At 35.2% G+C, this 15678-nt stretch overlaps 1 protein-coding gene across 5 annotated transcripts in view; it reads left to right on the forward strand.

The window, feature by feature from the left end:
* MMP16 (matrix metallopeptidase 16) overlaps positions 1-15678 on the forward strand; it is a 336548-nt gene that overhangs the window by 282621 nt on the left and 38249 nt on the right. The window lies entirely within an intron of this gene.

A 15678-nucleotide genomic window follows, 5' to 3' on the forward strand; every position in this document is an offset into this window, starting at 1 on the left:
GAATGAATATGATTGAATGGATTGGCCAAGAGTCTAAAGGACTGAGAATAAGCATAAATAACGATTGAGACTGGGGGAAAAGAAAAGGGATCTTAACCAAAAAAAAAGGCAATTATTCTCAGGATCAAACTAGAAGAATTCATAGCAGTGATGAGAGTAATGAAAACACAGGGTTTGAGAGACACTTGTGATATTTTAAGTGAAGTCCAAACCACCCATGTAAAGTGAAAGTGTATACTCAGAATTTATCTTTACAAATTATAAATTGAGAAAGAGGGGTATAGTACATTAATTATAAGAACATGATGATCCTGCATTCATTCTGCCAATTTTGAGCACTTGCTAGCTGTAAGAACTGGACAGCTACTCAGTTCCCTTTGCCTCGGTTTCTCCACCTGGAAAACGGGATTAGTAGTTCTCCCCATCTCAGGATTAGTTTAAAGACTAAATTAATGACTACATGTGAAGTGCTTGGTACATGTGAGCCCTCAATAAATGCCAACTATTGCTGCTGCTGGTGTGATTACTATTAATATTCCTGCCCTCCTGCTATCTATAATAAGTGTATAAAGGAAGTAACCAAAAAAAAAAAGCAATTATTCTCAAGATCAAGCTAGAAGAATTCACAGTAGTGAGGAGAGTAATGAAAACACAGTTTTTGAGAGACTCTTGTGATATTTTAAGTGAAGTCCAAACCACCCATGTACTGTACCATTGTGGACAATGTACATGTACTGTACCATTGTGGACAAAGAAAGGATACATCTAAAGGTTCTGAATCTTAGGGGCATGATATTTGGAGAAAAATTATCTTCCCATACACTCTTCTTTGGTCCTGTGCTCGGTAGCAGCAGAAAAAAAGTGAAAAATAAACCCTAGGCAGCCTATGGCTTAAGGGCTGTCCCATGGGGCCCTGTCTCATCACAGGATCAATAGTGCTGTCTGACAAAACTGCCTGAGGAGAAACTGCCACAGTCATAAACCAGTGTTCCTACAGTTCTTTATTGCCTCAGGGCCTTCTCACTTTTTTCATGTTGTCTCTCCTCACTCACTCGCTCTGGAATGGCTAGCTCCTTTTCATCTTTCAACAGCTGGCATAAAAGGGACCTCCACAGAGTGCCCTCCCTGCCCACTCCATTTAAAGCAGTATCTTCCAACTTGCACAGCTCTTGTAAAAAGTTGAAATTATCTACAGCATTCAAATATAAATTTCATGAGAGATGGAGCTTGTTTATATTTTCTTGCACACCACTGTATTTTCAGTTCCCAGAACAGTGTTGGGTGCATAGTATGTGCTTAACAAACATTTTAATAAAAACAATATGGTTAAATATTGATTTGACTCAATAAGGTATTTCTTATGTTGTGATGCGAACAACAGGAACAACTCTGTCTCTTGTCACATATATATTAAACTTTTAGAATGTTTAGCTTGCCAGTGGTGTCTTCTTGATATACTGTCTGTATCAGGAAATGTCTAATCTTAGAACTTTGTCACTCCAAGGACCCTGCTGTGATGTTTCCTTCCTCCAGTTTACTCTCCACATTACCTTCAAATAAACCTTCTCCAAACCCAGCTATGAACATCAGCTCCCTTATTCCAAACATCATTGCTTATCCAGAGGGAGCCACAAGCTCTGGTTGTTTCCAATAAGACCACTCCCTTCCCTGGTATCTATCTCATTTTTGGCAGGAGAGTTAAGAGTCCTAGAACCCTGAGATTTGGGTGACACACCACTCCCTTTCCTACCCTTCTCACAATAGTCACAATCAAAATGAGTGTCTCAGCTTGCCACCATCTCTTTATGGCCTTTATCACCTCAAAGTCTAGATAATCAGATTAACTCTCATCCCAAGACCATCATCCCCATCTTGCTCTATGGACCTTGAGACCACCTCATCTCTAGCAGTCCGATTTCCCTCCCTGTTTAATTTTCTGCATATCATCCAGCAAACTATACGTTTCACTTATTAATTGCTCATCTGTATCCTTCTCAATAGAATATCAGTTCATAAGGTCAAGGTTTTCTCTAGTTTTTTTGTTTTTTCTTTTAAATACTGTTGTACTGACAAAGGAGTAATCTCCAAAATATACAAGCAGTTCATGCAGCTCAATATCAAAAAAACAAACAACCCAATCCAAAAATGGGCAGAAGACCTAAATAGACATTTCTCCAAAGAAGATATACAGATTGCCAACAAACACATGAAAGGATGCTCAACATCATTAATCATTAGAGAAATGCAAATCAAAACTACAATGAGGTATCACCTCACACTGGTCAGAATGGCCATCATCAAAAAATCTACTAACAATAAATGCTGGAGAGGGTGTGGAGAAAAGGGAATCCTCTTGCCCTGTTGGTGGGAATGTAAATTGATACAGCCACTATGGAGAACAGTATGGAGATTCCTTAAAAAACTAAAAATAGAACTACCATATGACCCAGAAATGCCACTACTGGGTACATACCCTGAGAAAACCATAATTCATAAAGAGTCATGTACCACAATATTCAATGCAGCACTATTTACAATAGCCAGGACATGGAAGCAACCTAAGTGTGCATCGACAGATGAATGGATAAAGAAGATGTGGCACATATATACAATGGAATATTAGTCAGCCATAAAAAGAATGAAATTGAGTTATTTGTAGAGAGGTGCATGGACTTAGAGACTGTCATACAGAGTGAAGTAAGTCAGAAAGAGAAAAACAAATATCATATGCTAACACATATATATGGAATCTAAAAAAAAAAAAAAATGGTTCAGAAGGACCTAGGGGTAGGACAGGAATAAAGATACAGACGTAGAGAATGGACTTGAGGACACGGGGAGGGGGAAGGGTAAGCTGGGACGAAGTGAGAGAGTGGCATGGACATATATACAGTACCAAATGTAAAATAGATAGCTAGTGGGAAGCAGCCACATAGCACAGGGAGATCAGCTCAGTGCTTTGTGTCCTACTAGAGGGGTAGGATAGGGAGGGTGGGAGGGAGACACAAGAGGGAGGAGCTATGGGGATATATGTATATGCATAGCTGATTCACATTGTTATACAGCAGAAATTAACACACCATTGTAAAACAATTATATTCCAATAAAGATGTTAAAAAATAAACAAACAAACAAATAAATAAATAATGATCAAAGGGGGCATACAGTTATAGCATATAGAGAGCTTTAGAACAAATCTTATTCTGAGTACTTATTAAGTGTCACTAAACATCTTTCAGCTGACGGGCAGGGAAAGCAAGCCTCTTAAACCACAAAATAAACATTTTCTAAGTAAAAAATAAATAAATGAATAAATACTGTTGTATCCCCAAGATCTTAAACCAGGAGTTGACAAACTTTTTCTGTAATGACCAAATAAGACATATTTTAGCCTTTGAAGCCCATACCATCTCTATTACATATCCTTTTATTTTTTTTAACCTTCAAAAATGTAAAAACTCTTCTTAGATCATGGGCTGTACAAAAACAGTTCATTTGTCCTAGTTTGCTGAACTCTGTTTTAAACAATGACTGGAATGTAGTAAACACTAAACAAATAATTATTGAATGAATGAAGAATAAAATTCAAGTCCCAATATGTGTTTGTATTCACAGCTCTATACACGTTGGTCTCAGCCTATACCAGCCATCCTGGATAACTGTTACTAATGTATTTAAGCATTATTCTTCTCCAAGTTGTTCTTTTCTTTGGCCCTTTTTCCCTTTTTTTTCTTTCTCTTTTATGTTTTTCTCTTCTAATCTGTACTATACAGCAGTACTTGTACTTAACTAGCTTAGTCTTTTATTCCTTCTGCTTACCTGAAGCCCGTGGTGGTACACAAAGTTATTTAATCATATATTTCCTAAATGTACTTAGTGTTAGCCTTGCTTTCATCTTACATAAGAATTTGAAGGTGTGGATTTGAATATAACCATAAACTAATATTATAATTTTAGTTATAAAATATAAATACTGTCTTAGTAATATAAATAAAGCATATGTTATATTCAAGTGAACTTTAATAAATATCTTAAGAATAGGAAGCTGCTAGATACAATTAAAACTTCATATTTTGGTATAATTTGTATAATTTTTCAACTTTGGGCAAAATTGTATGTGTTTGTATGTCACATGTAGTAGGAGTTCTCAGTACACAATTATAAAAACATATATTGCTTGCCTTCTATAGATGTGATCAGCTGTATATTCTTAATAGAATTTTATTGCTTTTTGATATGTAAAAGTGTAGTATAAGGGTGGTCTCTGCTTCCAGCCAAGATGTAATAATAGGGATCAGATTTATCCTTACACCTAAAACCACCAGAAATTGGACAAAGTATATAAAGTGATGATTTTCACGACATTGAACATCAAGAATAAAGGTAGTGAATCTTGAGAGTTAAAAACAAAGAGAAATAAGCCCAGAAACTGCCTCAGTTTCCTGTCTTGAAAGAATTTCCAGGCTGTGGCCAAACATACAGAAATCCAAGCAGAACTCAGAAGATTCTCTCAGTTGAGGCGATAGAGCTGAGAGTCAAGTGAGAATAAGGTGGCTACAGTTCACAAGACAAAGTAATGCAGAGGAAAGAGCTGCACAGAGTGAAGACCCAGAGATTAGCAAAGAAAACTCCTAAGGGATGGGAGAGAGAATTGGTCAGCATATGTGTGTAAGGATGCAACTGAAGTCTGGAGAAAGAATCTTGTGATAGATATAAAAGAAACAATGCCTGACCCTCACATAGGGCTAACAGTACTTGTTCCTACCAGTCACGGGTTGTCCATGGGCACTGGATAGAGTACTGAGAAGAGTCTTGCCTCAGTAGTGGGGAATAATTATCCCAGAAGGAGCAGTGTTTCAGTCCTACCTAACAAATCTTAAAACACCTGAAGTAATCAAATTGTTTCTAAGTAACAGTCCTCGAACAAAGCTCAAGAATAATTATAGGGATATAAAACTATTCACCCAACCAGGCAAAATTTGCAATGTCTGACTTTCCCCATAAGATCAGGAACAAGACAAGGGTGTCCATGCTTATCAATTCAATTCAACATTTTACTGGAGGTTTTATCTAGTGTAATAAACATAATGTAAAACTGTCAATATGTTCACAGACAACATGACTGTCTATGTAGAAAATTGGATGCCATCAACCAATTATCTATAATTGATCAGTGAGTTTAGCAAAATTTCAAGATATAAGACCATAATACAAAAATTAATTGTAGGGCTTCCGTGGTGGCGCAGTGGTCGAGAATCTGCCTGCCAATGCAGGGGACACGGGTTCAAGCCCTGGTTTGGGAAGATCCCACATGCCGCGGAGCAACTAGACCCGTGAGCCACAATTACTGAGCCTGCGTGTCTGGAGCCTGTGCTCCACAACAAGAGAGGCCGCGATAGCGAGAGACCCGCGCACCGCGATGAAGAGTGGCCCCCGCTTGCCGTTGCGCAACTAGAGAAAGCCCTCGCACAGAAACGAAGACCCCACACAGCCAAAAATAAATAAATAAATAAAATTAAAACAAACCAACCAACCAACCAAACAAAAACTATTAAAAAATGATTAATTGTACTTCTATATGTTTTCAAGATTGTGAAGGTTCTAAGACTTTACCGTATTTGTAAGCTAGCATGTTAGCCTGCCACACTTTCATGAATGTTGGCAGAAGACATGAGATTCCTGACTCAGAGAAAAAGAAAGACTCAAAAGCAGTAGCCATTTGTATGAGTTCCCTGAGCCCCAGTTCTCAAAGGGTGACGTGAACTGGGCCTGTTAACACCTATACTTGTAATCAGTTACATGCAGGAGAGGAGCCACAAGCTTAGAGAACCTAAATTTTTTTTTAACATCTTTATTGGAGTATAATTGCTTTACAATGTTGTGTTAGTTTCTGATGAATAACAAAGTGAATCAGCTATACATATACATATATCCCCATATCCCCTTCCTCTTGTGTCTCCCTCCCACCCTCCCTATCCCACCCCTTTAGGTAGTCACAAAGCACTGAGCTGATCTCCCTGTGCTATGCAGCTGCTTTCCACTAGCTATCTATTTTGCATTTGGTAGAGTATATATGTCAATGCCACTCTCTCACTTCGTCAATAAGGTGTAAGCTGCTTAACTTTTCCCCAGAGGGGGCCTTTTATTTATTTAATTGAAGAGTAAACAAACCATCCCTTTATTGTGGAGGGAGATGTTTTCTCTATAACCCAAGATTGTTGATATACAAACATCTTTGGAAATAAAGTCCAAAAGAAAGGCATTATCAGTGCCTCTGCTCACAAGACATGCTGAGAAGCAAGTGACCTAGGGAGAATTGTCTCCCGTCACATACAGCAAAGAATAATCAATAACTGAACTTCTTAAAAAAATTTAAAATGACATCAGAAATATCAAATATTTAGGGATCAATCCAAATAAAATGTGTATGACCTAGACACTGAAAACTATAAAAATTTGCTAAATGAAAGTAAAGAAGACAAATGGACAAATATGCCTTATTCATGGTTTCAAGAACTTGATATTATTACAATGTCAATTCCTGCCAAATTTATCTATAGATTCAGAACAATCACAATAAAAATCTCAGCAGGTTTTTTTGTAGTAACTGTTAAGCTGATTCTAAAATTCATATGCAAATTCAAAAGACCTAGTATAGACAAAACCTGTTTGAAAACACTACTTGATTTCAAGTCTTATTTCTTTTTTTTGGCCTTGCTGTGCAGCTTGTGGGATCTTAGTTCTCCCACCAGGGATCAAACCTGGACCCCCTGCAGTGGGAGCTTGGATTCCTAACCACTGGACCACCAGGGAATTACCTCAAGTCTTCTTTTAAAGCTACATTAATCAAGACAGTGTGTCTTTGGTGTAAAGCTAGAAAAACTAGATCAGTGAAACAAAATAAAGAGTCTAGAAATAGACTAAAAATATATATGAACAAGTAATTTCTGACAATAATACAGAGAAAATTTAGTGGAGAAAAGATAATTTTTCAACAAATGGTGCTGAAAACAGGATGTTCATATGCAAAAAAGTAAATTCTAATCCACACCTTTCACCATATATAAAAATGAATTCTAAGTGGTCCAAACCTAAATGTAAGACATATAACTGTAAAACAACTAGAAAAAATTAGGATAAAAATATATGTGACTATGGCTTAAGCCAAAATTTCTTATATTTAATGCCAAAATCACAATTCATAAAAGAAAATGGTAAATTGGACATCAAAAATTTTTTAATTTACTCTTCAAAGACACTAAGAGAATAAAAAACATGCCATCAGCTAAGAGAAAATATTTGCAAACACATATATGAAAAAGGATTTGTATCCAGAATATGTAAAGAATTCTCAAAACTCAATAAAAAGAAAGCAAGCAGCTCAAAAATAAGCAAAGGGTTTGAACAGAAACTTCAACAAGGATAATGTACAGATGCCATGTAAGCACATGAAAAGATACTAAGCAATATTAGTCATTAGGGAAATGTAAATTAAAACCACTATAAGATACATATTTGTTAGAGTGGCTAAATTTAAAAAGACAGACCATGCCAAAGCAACCATGCCAAGCTGACAATTCCTTTAAAAGTTAAACATGCAGACACCATTGCACTCAGACATTTTCCCAAGAGAAATGAAAACATTTGTGCAAAGACATCTACACAAATATTCAAAGCAGACATATTTGTGATAAACAAAAACTGAAAACTAGTCATATATCCTCAATAGGTGAATGGATAAACAAACTATGGAATATCCATATAATGGAATACTACTCAGCAATAAAAAAGGATGAACTACTGATTTGTACTATAAATGAATGAAGCTCAAATAATTATGCTGAGTTAAAAAAATCAGACAAAAAACGAGTACATGCTGTACTGTTATATTAATACAAAATTCTAGAAAGTGCAAACTATAATCTATAGTGATAGGAAGAACCTCAGTGGTTGCCTGAGGACAAGTGAGATAGATTGGGCAGTATGGAATACAGAGGAGCATAAGAAAACATTTCAGGATGATGAACATGTTCATTATCTTGATTATATAGATCTGCTGGATATGCTGACAGATATATACATATGTTGAAACAAATTACATATTTTAAACATGTGCTGTTTATTGCTTGTCACATCAGTTTATGTTGGAATAGTTTAAGTATTTCATAAATTTAAATATATTGGTGACCATGGGTAGTAAAATTTTATTCCTTCATTGTTCCATAGCATATTAATTATGAGCATCCAAATTAATACTGTTCTGGTTCAGTCACTTACTTAAGCCCAGTGATAATCAAGCAGGGTGTCCCCATATAGCAGAGATGCCTCAGCCCCAGAAACCTCTCTTCTTGGTTAAAGTTCTTGTGCTATTGAGAGCAAACATGAGAAATTAACTAAATATTAATATAGACTTAATCCATTTACTGCAGATATCATATTTAAAATTATATAATCTCAATTTAATTTAGATGTTACAACTTACAATGATTATATTTTCAAATAAGTGTTCATATTGGAAATGACTATATATCATATTTTGACGCCCACATTTTGAATAATTCCATATTTGTTATTTTATATTACTTATCTATGTTCTATTTCTTGCTCTCTGTTCTAATTTCCCTAGTCTTATTTTTGTTTATATTTTACCATCTTATCACATTTTTGCATAATGAAACAAGGTATAAGTAAGTAGTTAAATATCTTAAGGAATTTTCTTTTCAACCTCACATCTATAATTTTTGTTTTTGTTTTTTCTTAAGAAGCCAGTTCTTAATATCTCCTTTCACTGGTCAAGATGCTACTCAGTATAGCTGTGTATATTTGAGTGTAAGGCTGGTTGTATAAACTGCGGGCCTTTCTACTCCATGCTAACCAGTCTCATGGTTTGGTATATGTGACACATGGTATACCTAGCGTTGTTTAGAATAATGATGTCTAAACAGACACCCTCATTCCTCTACTTGATATTTAGCAGTGAACTGAGTCAGTCTCTTCTATTTATGTTCAAAAGTTGGTTTATTTAGTGAGAAAGCCCCAGAACTAGAAAATGTATTGCACTTCAGGGAAGTAATATGCTTTTCTCCAGCAACTTAATGTACCACACATTTTGTGCTAGTCAGCTGTCTGAATATCACTCAGGTAAATTATTATACAGGTAAATCCTGTATAATAGAGTAATGTTTTGTAAGCATAATCAAGCCAGGTGTTTATATCCTTGATTATGAGTCATGTTCAGGATGAATGGTTATGAGTTAATAATATCAAATATCTATGTTAGAAATTGAGCTGGTGTAATGTCCTTCAAGAGTTGGACGTAAATTTAAAAAACACCTTCAGTGTTGTCCAAATCAGTAGTAGTCAAAATTAAGTAGTTGAAAAGTTGTCTCAAAAGTTGTCTCATGTTGTTGCTATCACTCAATAACTTTTAAACAGGACTTATCCTATTTGACATTTTCATTTCAAGAAGCAAAAATCTCTTATAGAATAGGAACCAAAATATCTGAGGCAGAAATGAGGAGGGTAATAAAATTTGGGAATAAGAAAGGCATACAAAAGATGTAAATCAAAAGAGAAGAGTTGTCTAAAATATGTGGTACCAGAAGATGACAAAAAAAGAGAACTTTTGCTTAAGAGATGGTTTATGTGACTTGCATTACTACTTTATTTCAAATGCTCATAAACTGCAATTTATTTATGCTGCTTACAAATCATCACTTTTGAAAGATTTAGGAAGTGCTAATGAAGTTCATTTAAGATAGAAATACATTGCTTCTTACATAGTAAAATGGATAATCTAAAAGATCTTTTAATATAAATAGATGAATATAAGGATAACTTATTTCTGTATAGGAAATAATGGAAAATTGATGCCTAAAAAGTTACATTAAATTAAGAAACTTACATTCAGTGGCCTTGGTGTACACAATAATAGATTTATAACATGTAAACTGTGCTATTTTTTTGAATTAAAAATATTCAGAAAAATTTAATATTAATGTTTATATTTTATATTGACAAGAAGTGACCATCTAAACCAAGGGGCCAAACATTTAATATTTGAAAATCTCCCTTGGTATTTTACCTCTATGTATTTATAATTATTCAGAAAATCTATTGTATGCTTTTCTTATGGCTGTTTTTATTTATACTTCAAACTGCAATATTTTTTCATCAGTAGTACTTGTGTGTCGAAATGTTCCTCATTTTCAAAAACTTTTGTCACATCCTTTTATTTCTTATGTTTGAGTTTGAGTTCCCTGGGAAGCAAACACTATGATAAAGTTACAGGGAGGGAAGTAAACCTGTGAAAGATAAAGAGGGAGGAAGCAGGACCGGCACAGAGTCTTGGCAAACCCAACAAGGAACTCCAGAGCAAAGATTGCTCACTAGAGAAGTCCCAGGTAGGGCAGAAATAGCCAGAATCTAGTACCTGCTGTGCTCAGTCAGGAAGCTGGAAGCTGCCTGGAAGCTGCCCAAACAGAGCATGGCCCGACAAAAGGCATTCAGCTGACTGCTTGGCCTAACTATCAGATCCAAAGGCATTCAGCTGAATGGCCAGTTCTTTTTGCAAGGGAGATCTAAGCCACTCACCTCAGTGTCTGCCACATTTGGATAAGTATTCAAAATTTTCTGCTTACTTGATAATAAATGCTGGTAACAAAAAGTCACATGACCTCCAAAATTGGGTATGTATTCAAATTTCTTGAGTAACCTACCTATAAACAATATAGAAATTAAAAGGTAATCCATAATTTCCCTTTCAGATATTTCATCATTAGTGTATAGGAATACAGGAGATTTCTGTTCTTTAATTTTGTATCCTGCTACTTTACCAAATTAATTGATTAGCTCTAGTAGTTTCCTGGTAGCATCTTTAGGATTTTTTATGTATGGTATTATGTCATCTGCAAACAGTGACAGTTTTACTTCTTCTCCAATTTGGATTCCTTTTATCTCTTTTTCTTCTCTGATTGCTGTGGCTAAAACTTCCAAAACTATGTTGAATAATAGTAGTGAGAGTGGGCAACCTTGTCTTGTTCCTGATCTTAGTGGAAATTTTTTAAGTTTTTCACCATTGACACCGATGTTGGCTGTGGGTTTGTCATATATGGCCTTTAAGGAAACACTCCCATTTACCACTGCAACAAAAATAATAAAATATCTAGGAATAAACCTACTTAAGGAGACAAAAGACTTGTATGCAGAACACTATAAGACATTGATGAAAGAAATTAAAGATGATAAAAACAGTTGGAGAAATATACTATGTTCTCGGATTGGAAGAATCAATATTGTCAAAATGACTATACTACCCAAAGCAATCTACAGATTCAATGCAATCCCTATCAAACTACCAATGACATTTTTCACAGAACTAGAACAAAAAAATTCACAATTTGTATGGAAACACAAAAGACCCCGAATAGTCAAAGCAATCTTGAGAAAAAAAAAAAAAAAACAGAGCTGGAGGAATCAGGTTACCTGACTTCAGACTCTAATACAAAGCTACAGTAATCAAGACGGTATGCTACTGGCACAAAAACAGAAATATAGTTCAATGGAACAGGATAGAAAGCCCAGAAATAAACCCATGCACGTATGATCATCTTATCTTTGATAAAGGAGGCAAGCATATACAGTGGAGAAAAGACAGCCTCTTCAATAAGTGGTGCTGGGAAAACTGGACAGGTACATGTAAAAGTGTGAAATTAGAACACTCCCTGACACCATACACACAAATAAACTCAAAATGGATTAAAGACCTAAATGTAAGGCCAGACACTATAAAACTCTTAGAGGAAAACATAGGCAGAACACTCTATGACATAAATCACAGCAAGATCCTTTTTGACCCACCTCCTAGGGAAATGGAAATAAAAACAAAAATAAACAAATGGGACCTAATGAAACTTAAAAGCTTTTGCACAGCAAAGGAAACTATGAAAAGACAACTCTCAGAATGGGAGAAAATATTTGCAAATGAAGCAACTGACAAAGATTAATCTCCAAAATATACAAGCAGCACATGTAGCTCAATATCAGAAAAACAAACAACCCAATCCAAAAAAGGGCAGAAGACCTAAATAGACATTTCTCCAAAGAAGATATAGAGATGGCCAAGAGGCACATGAAAAGATGCTCAACATCATTAATCATAATCATTAGAGAAATGCAAATCAACACTACAATGTGGTATCACCTCACACCAGTCAGAATGGCCATCATCAAAAAAACTACAACCAGGGGCTTCCCTGGTGGTCCAGTGGTTAGCACTCCATGCTTCCAATGCAGGGAGCGTGGGTTCAATCCCTGGTCGGGGAACTAGGATCCCACATGCTGCACAGGGCAGCAAAAAAAAAAAAAAAAAAGAAAATCTACAACCAATAAATGATGGAGAGGGTGTGGAGAAAAGGGAACCCTCCTACACTGTTGGTGGGAATGTAAATTGATACAGCCACTATGGAGAACAGTATGGATATTCCTTAAAAAACTAAAAATAGAACTACCATATGACCCAGCAATCCCACTACTGGGCATATACTCTGAGAATACCATAATTCAAAAAGAGTCATGTACCAAAATGTTCATTGCAACTCTATTTACAATAGCCAGGACATGGAAGCAACCTAAGTGTCCATCAACAGATGGATGGATAAAGAAGATGTGGCACATATATACAATGAAATATTACTCAGCCATAAAAAGAAATGAAATTGAGTTATTTATAGTGATATGGATGGACCTAGAGACTGTCATACAGAGTGAAGTAAGTCAGAAAGAGAAAAACAAATACCATATGCTAACACATATATATGGAATCTAATAAAAAAACAATGGTTCAGAAGAACCTAGGGGCAGGACAGGAATAAAGACACAGATGTAGAGAATGGTCTTAAGGACACAGGGAGGGGGAAGGGTAAGCTGGGATGAAGTGAGAGAGTGGCATGGACATATATACACTAAAAATGCAAAATAGATAGCTAGTGGGAAGCAGTCCCATAGCGCAGGGTGATCAGCTCGGTGCTTTGTGACCATCTAGAGGGGTGGGATAGGGAGGGTAGGAGAGAGACGGTAGAGGGAAGGCATATGGGGATATAAGTATATGCATAGCTGATTCACTTTGTTATATAGCAGAAACTAACACAACAATGTAAAGCATTTATACTACAGTAAAGATATTAATTTTTTTTTTAATTTAAAAAATATTTAAAAAAAATAAAAATAAAGAAGAATGAAAAAAAGAAAAAGGTAATCCAAATAATGGGCACTGACGTCAGTCAGTGTCCTTAATCATTGATTATTGACATTATTTATTTGAGTAGGTAGAAGGCAAATTTGTTCAGCTGAATATTGTGTTATATAAGAAGTACCATTTATTGGGTACTATGAGCCAAATACAGTTTGGGTATATTATACATCTGATCTATCATTGTTTCCAGAACTTTTTATGAGAGGTGTTAGTATTTTATGTATAAATTAGGAAAGGAAGCCTCAGATTTAGTGACTTGCCCAATATCTCACAGCTAATAATTGGTAGAGCAATCATCCCCTAGTTCTGATTTCAAAGCTGTTGAATGTTCCACTAAACCACAGACACTAATAAAGAATATATTATTTATGATAATTTTTTAAAAATTTATAGTGTTCTCAAAGAATGTATCAATGTTGAACAGTAATCAGCCAAACAAAATTTATTGGATAATCCACGTACAGGCTCATTTTATATGAAGAAAAGCCAGCCAATATGAAATTATGTTCTAATCATTTATGTAAAAGGTCACATAGTAAATACTTTTGGCTTTGCGGATCATAAGGTCTCTATCATAATTACTAAATGCTGTTGTTGCAGGATGAAAGCAGATTAAACAATATGTGAATGAATTGGTGTGTCTGTGTTCAGACAAAATTTTATTTACAAAAACAGGCATCAGTTGGTGGCCCTAGTTAACTGACCACTGTTGTAATAGAAGATACAAAATATAAATGTATAAGTAGAGTTTTGTAGACTCTGAGGAGACAAAAATACAGTTGATTGTTTTAAAAACTTAGTAATTTAAAAAGGGTGTCTAATTCATGGGGATACAATGAGCAAGACATGAGCATAATACAGTGGATTAATTAATAAACACTTCCAAAAATAAATGTGGAGTGATTAGTTGATAAAGGGGAAAGGAAGCAGGAAATTATCAGCAATTCTGAAAGCCAGACAGAGTGTATACACGTTCTGTTTTGAAAGTCAATTTGGAATTGTTAAGTTAAGCACTGAATTAAGAGACCTGGACTGTAGTACAAATCTATTAGCAATTGGTTGTGTGATTTCAAGCACATCACTTTTTTGACTTGTAAAATAAATGTGTTAGGCTGAATTCTCAACGGTTTTTCTGATCCAGTACATGTGAACAACACAGTGCACTCCTCTCAGTAACAGTGGCTCAGTTAAAGGGTGTTAAGAGAGTAGGTAATAGTCTCAGCCTCCAGAGTAGGCACTGTCCTCTTGATAAAAATTCTTAAAAGTAATTAGACACTATACTTTTCCTTGTAGGAATAAGCATGTAATTTAAAAATTCTCTTTGGTATTGTTTTCTTAGTGTCTCTTTCTTGTGCTGGTCCCTCAGCTCCACAAAAGCAAGACCCTAGTGTGTTTCCTTCGTTGTTGTATCTATAGCTCCTGGTTCAGTGACTGGCTATAATAGGCTCTTAACAAATATACATTGGATGGATGTATGGATGGATGGATGCATTGCTTGGTGAATCTCATTGAAAAATTATTGGAATAGATGATCTATAAAGTCCCTTCAAACCCCAAACATTCATTGAGGTTATTTGTTTTATTTATAAAGCTTCTCTGTCTTTAACTCAGACTTGTTGATATTTTTCTCTGCATTCTGCCAAGTACAATGTCAGTAAGGACCAGTTTTTTCCACTTATTCCAGAAATCAACCTCATATGAAATCCAGTAAATGCCTTCTTTCTGCCAAAGAGGCAATATTTTCCTAGAGAACCAGACCGTCTGATGGTAAGGTAGCTTAAAAATCCACTTCTCCTATTAAAAAAATAGTTGAATATGAATCTCACATATTTACTCAAAATCTAAAAACTAGGAACAAAGTCACTTCAATTTTGTCATGTGAAAATCTTACCTCATCAAGATACAAAAAGAATTGTATAATTGTATTTCCTTAATAAGCACTTGGAGAATTAACTGTATAGCTCACAATCATTGTTGCATTATTTTCTTGAATTCTATGCCACAAATACTCAGCAGGCAAGATGTTGTTCATTTTAAATTGTTTTGTATGTAACTGCTGGAATCTCATCATGCAACCTTACAGCAAATGTTTACTGATGAGTTTTCTTTTTTGTTTTGTGTTTTAAAGAGAAATGAATACATTTTAAAAATCCCCTAGTGTTTGTTCCTAAAAGAAAAAAAAAAAAATTAAAGCTAATTGAGATCTTTTTAGACAAAGGCCTTGATCACTAAAAGTGAAGGGCAGATAGTTTCTCTTTTATGGATGGAAAACTTCTGACCAACAGTATTGGGGAGTATTTCCAAAACACATTACAATTCCCTCTCCTCAGAATAATGCTTTTATATAATAACAAGACTTTCCTGGAAGAACTGTAAGTCTTTGCCTTTCTTCACACATTATCCTCTCCTGAGACACACTGGACAAC

Source organism: Balaenoptera ricei, chromosome 17 (assembly GCF_028023285.1).
Source record: "Balaenoptera ricei isolate mBalRic1 chromosome 17, mBalRic1.hap2, whole genome shotgun sequence".
NCBI classification, from domain to species: Eukaryota; Metazoa; Chordata; class Mammalia; order Artiodactyla; family Balaenopteridae; genus Balaenoptera; species Balaenoptera ricei.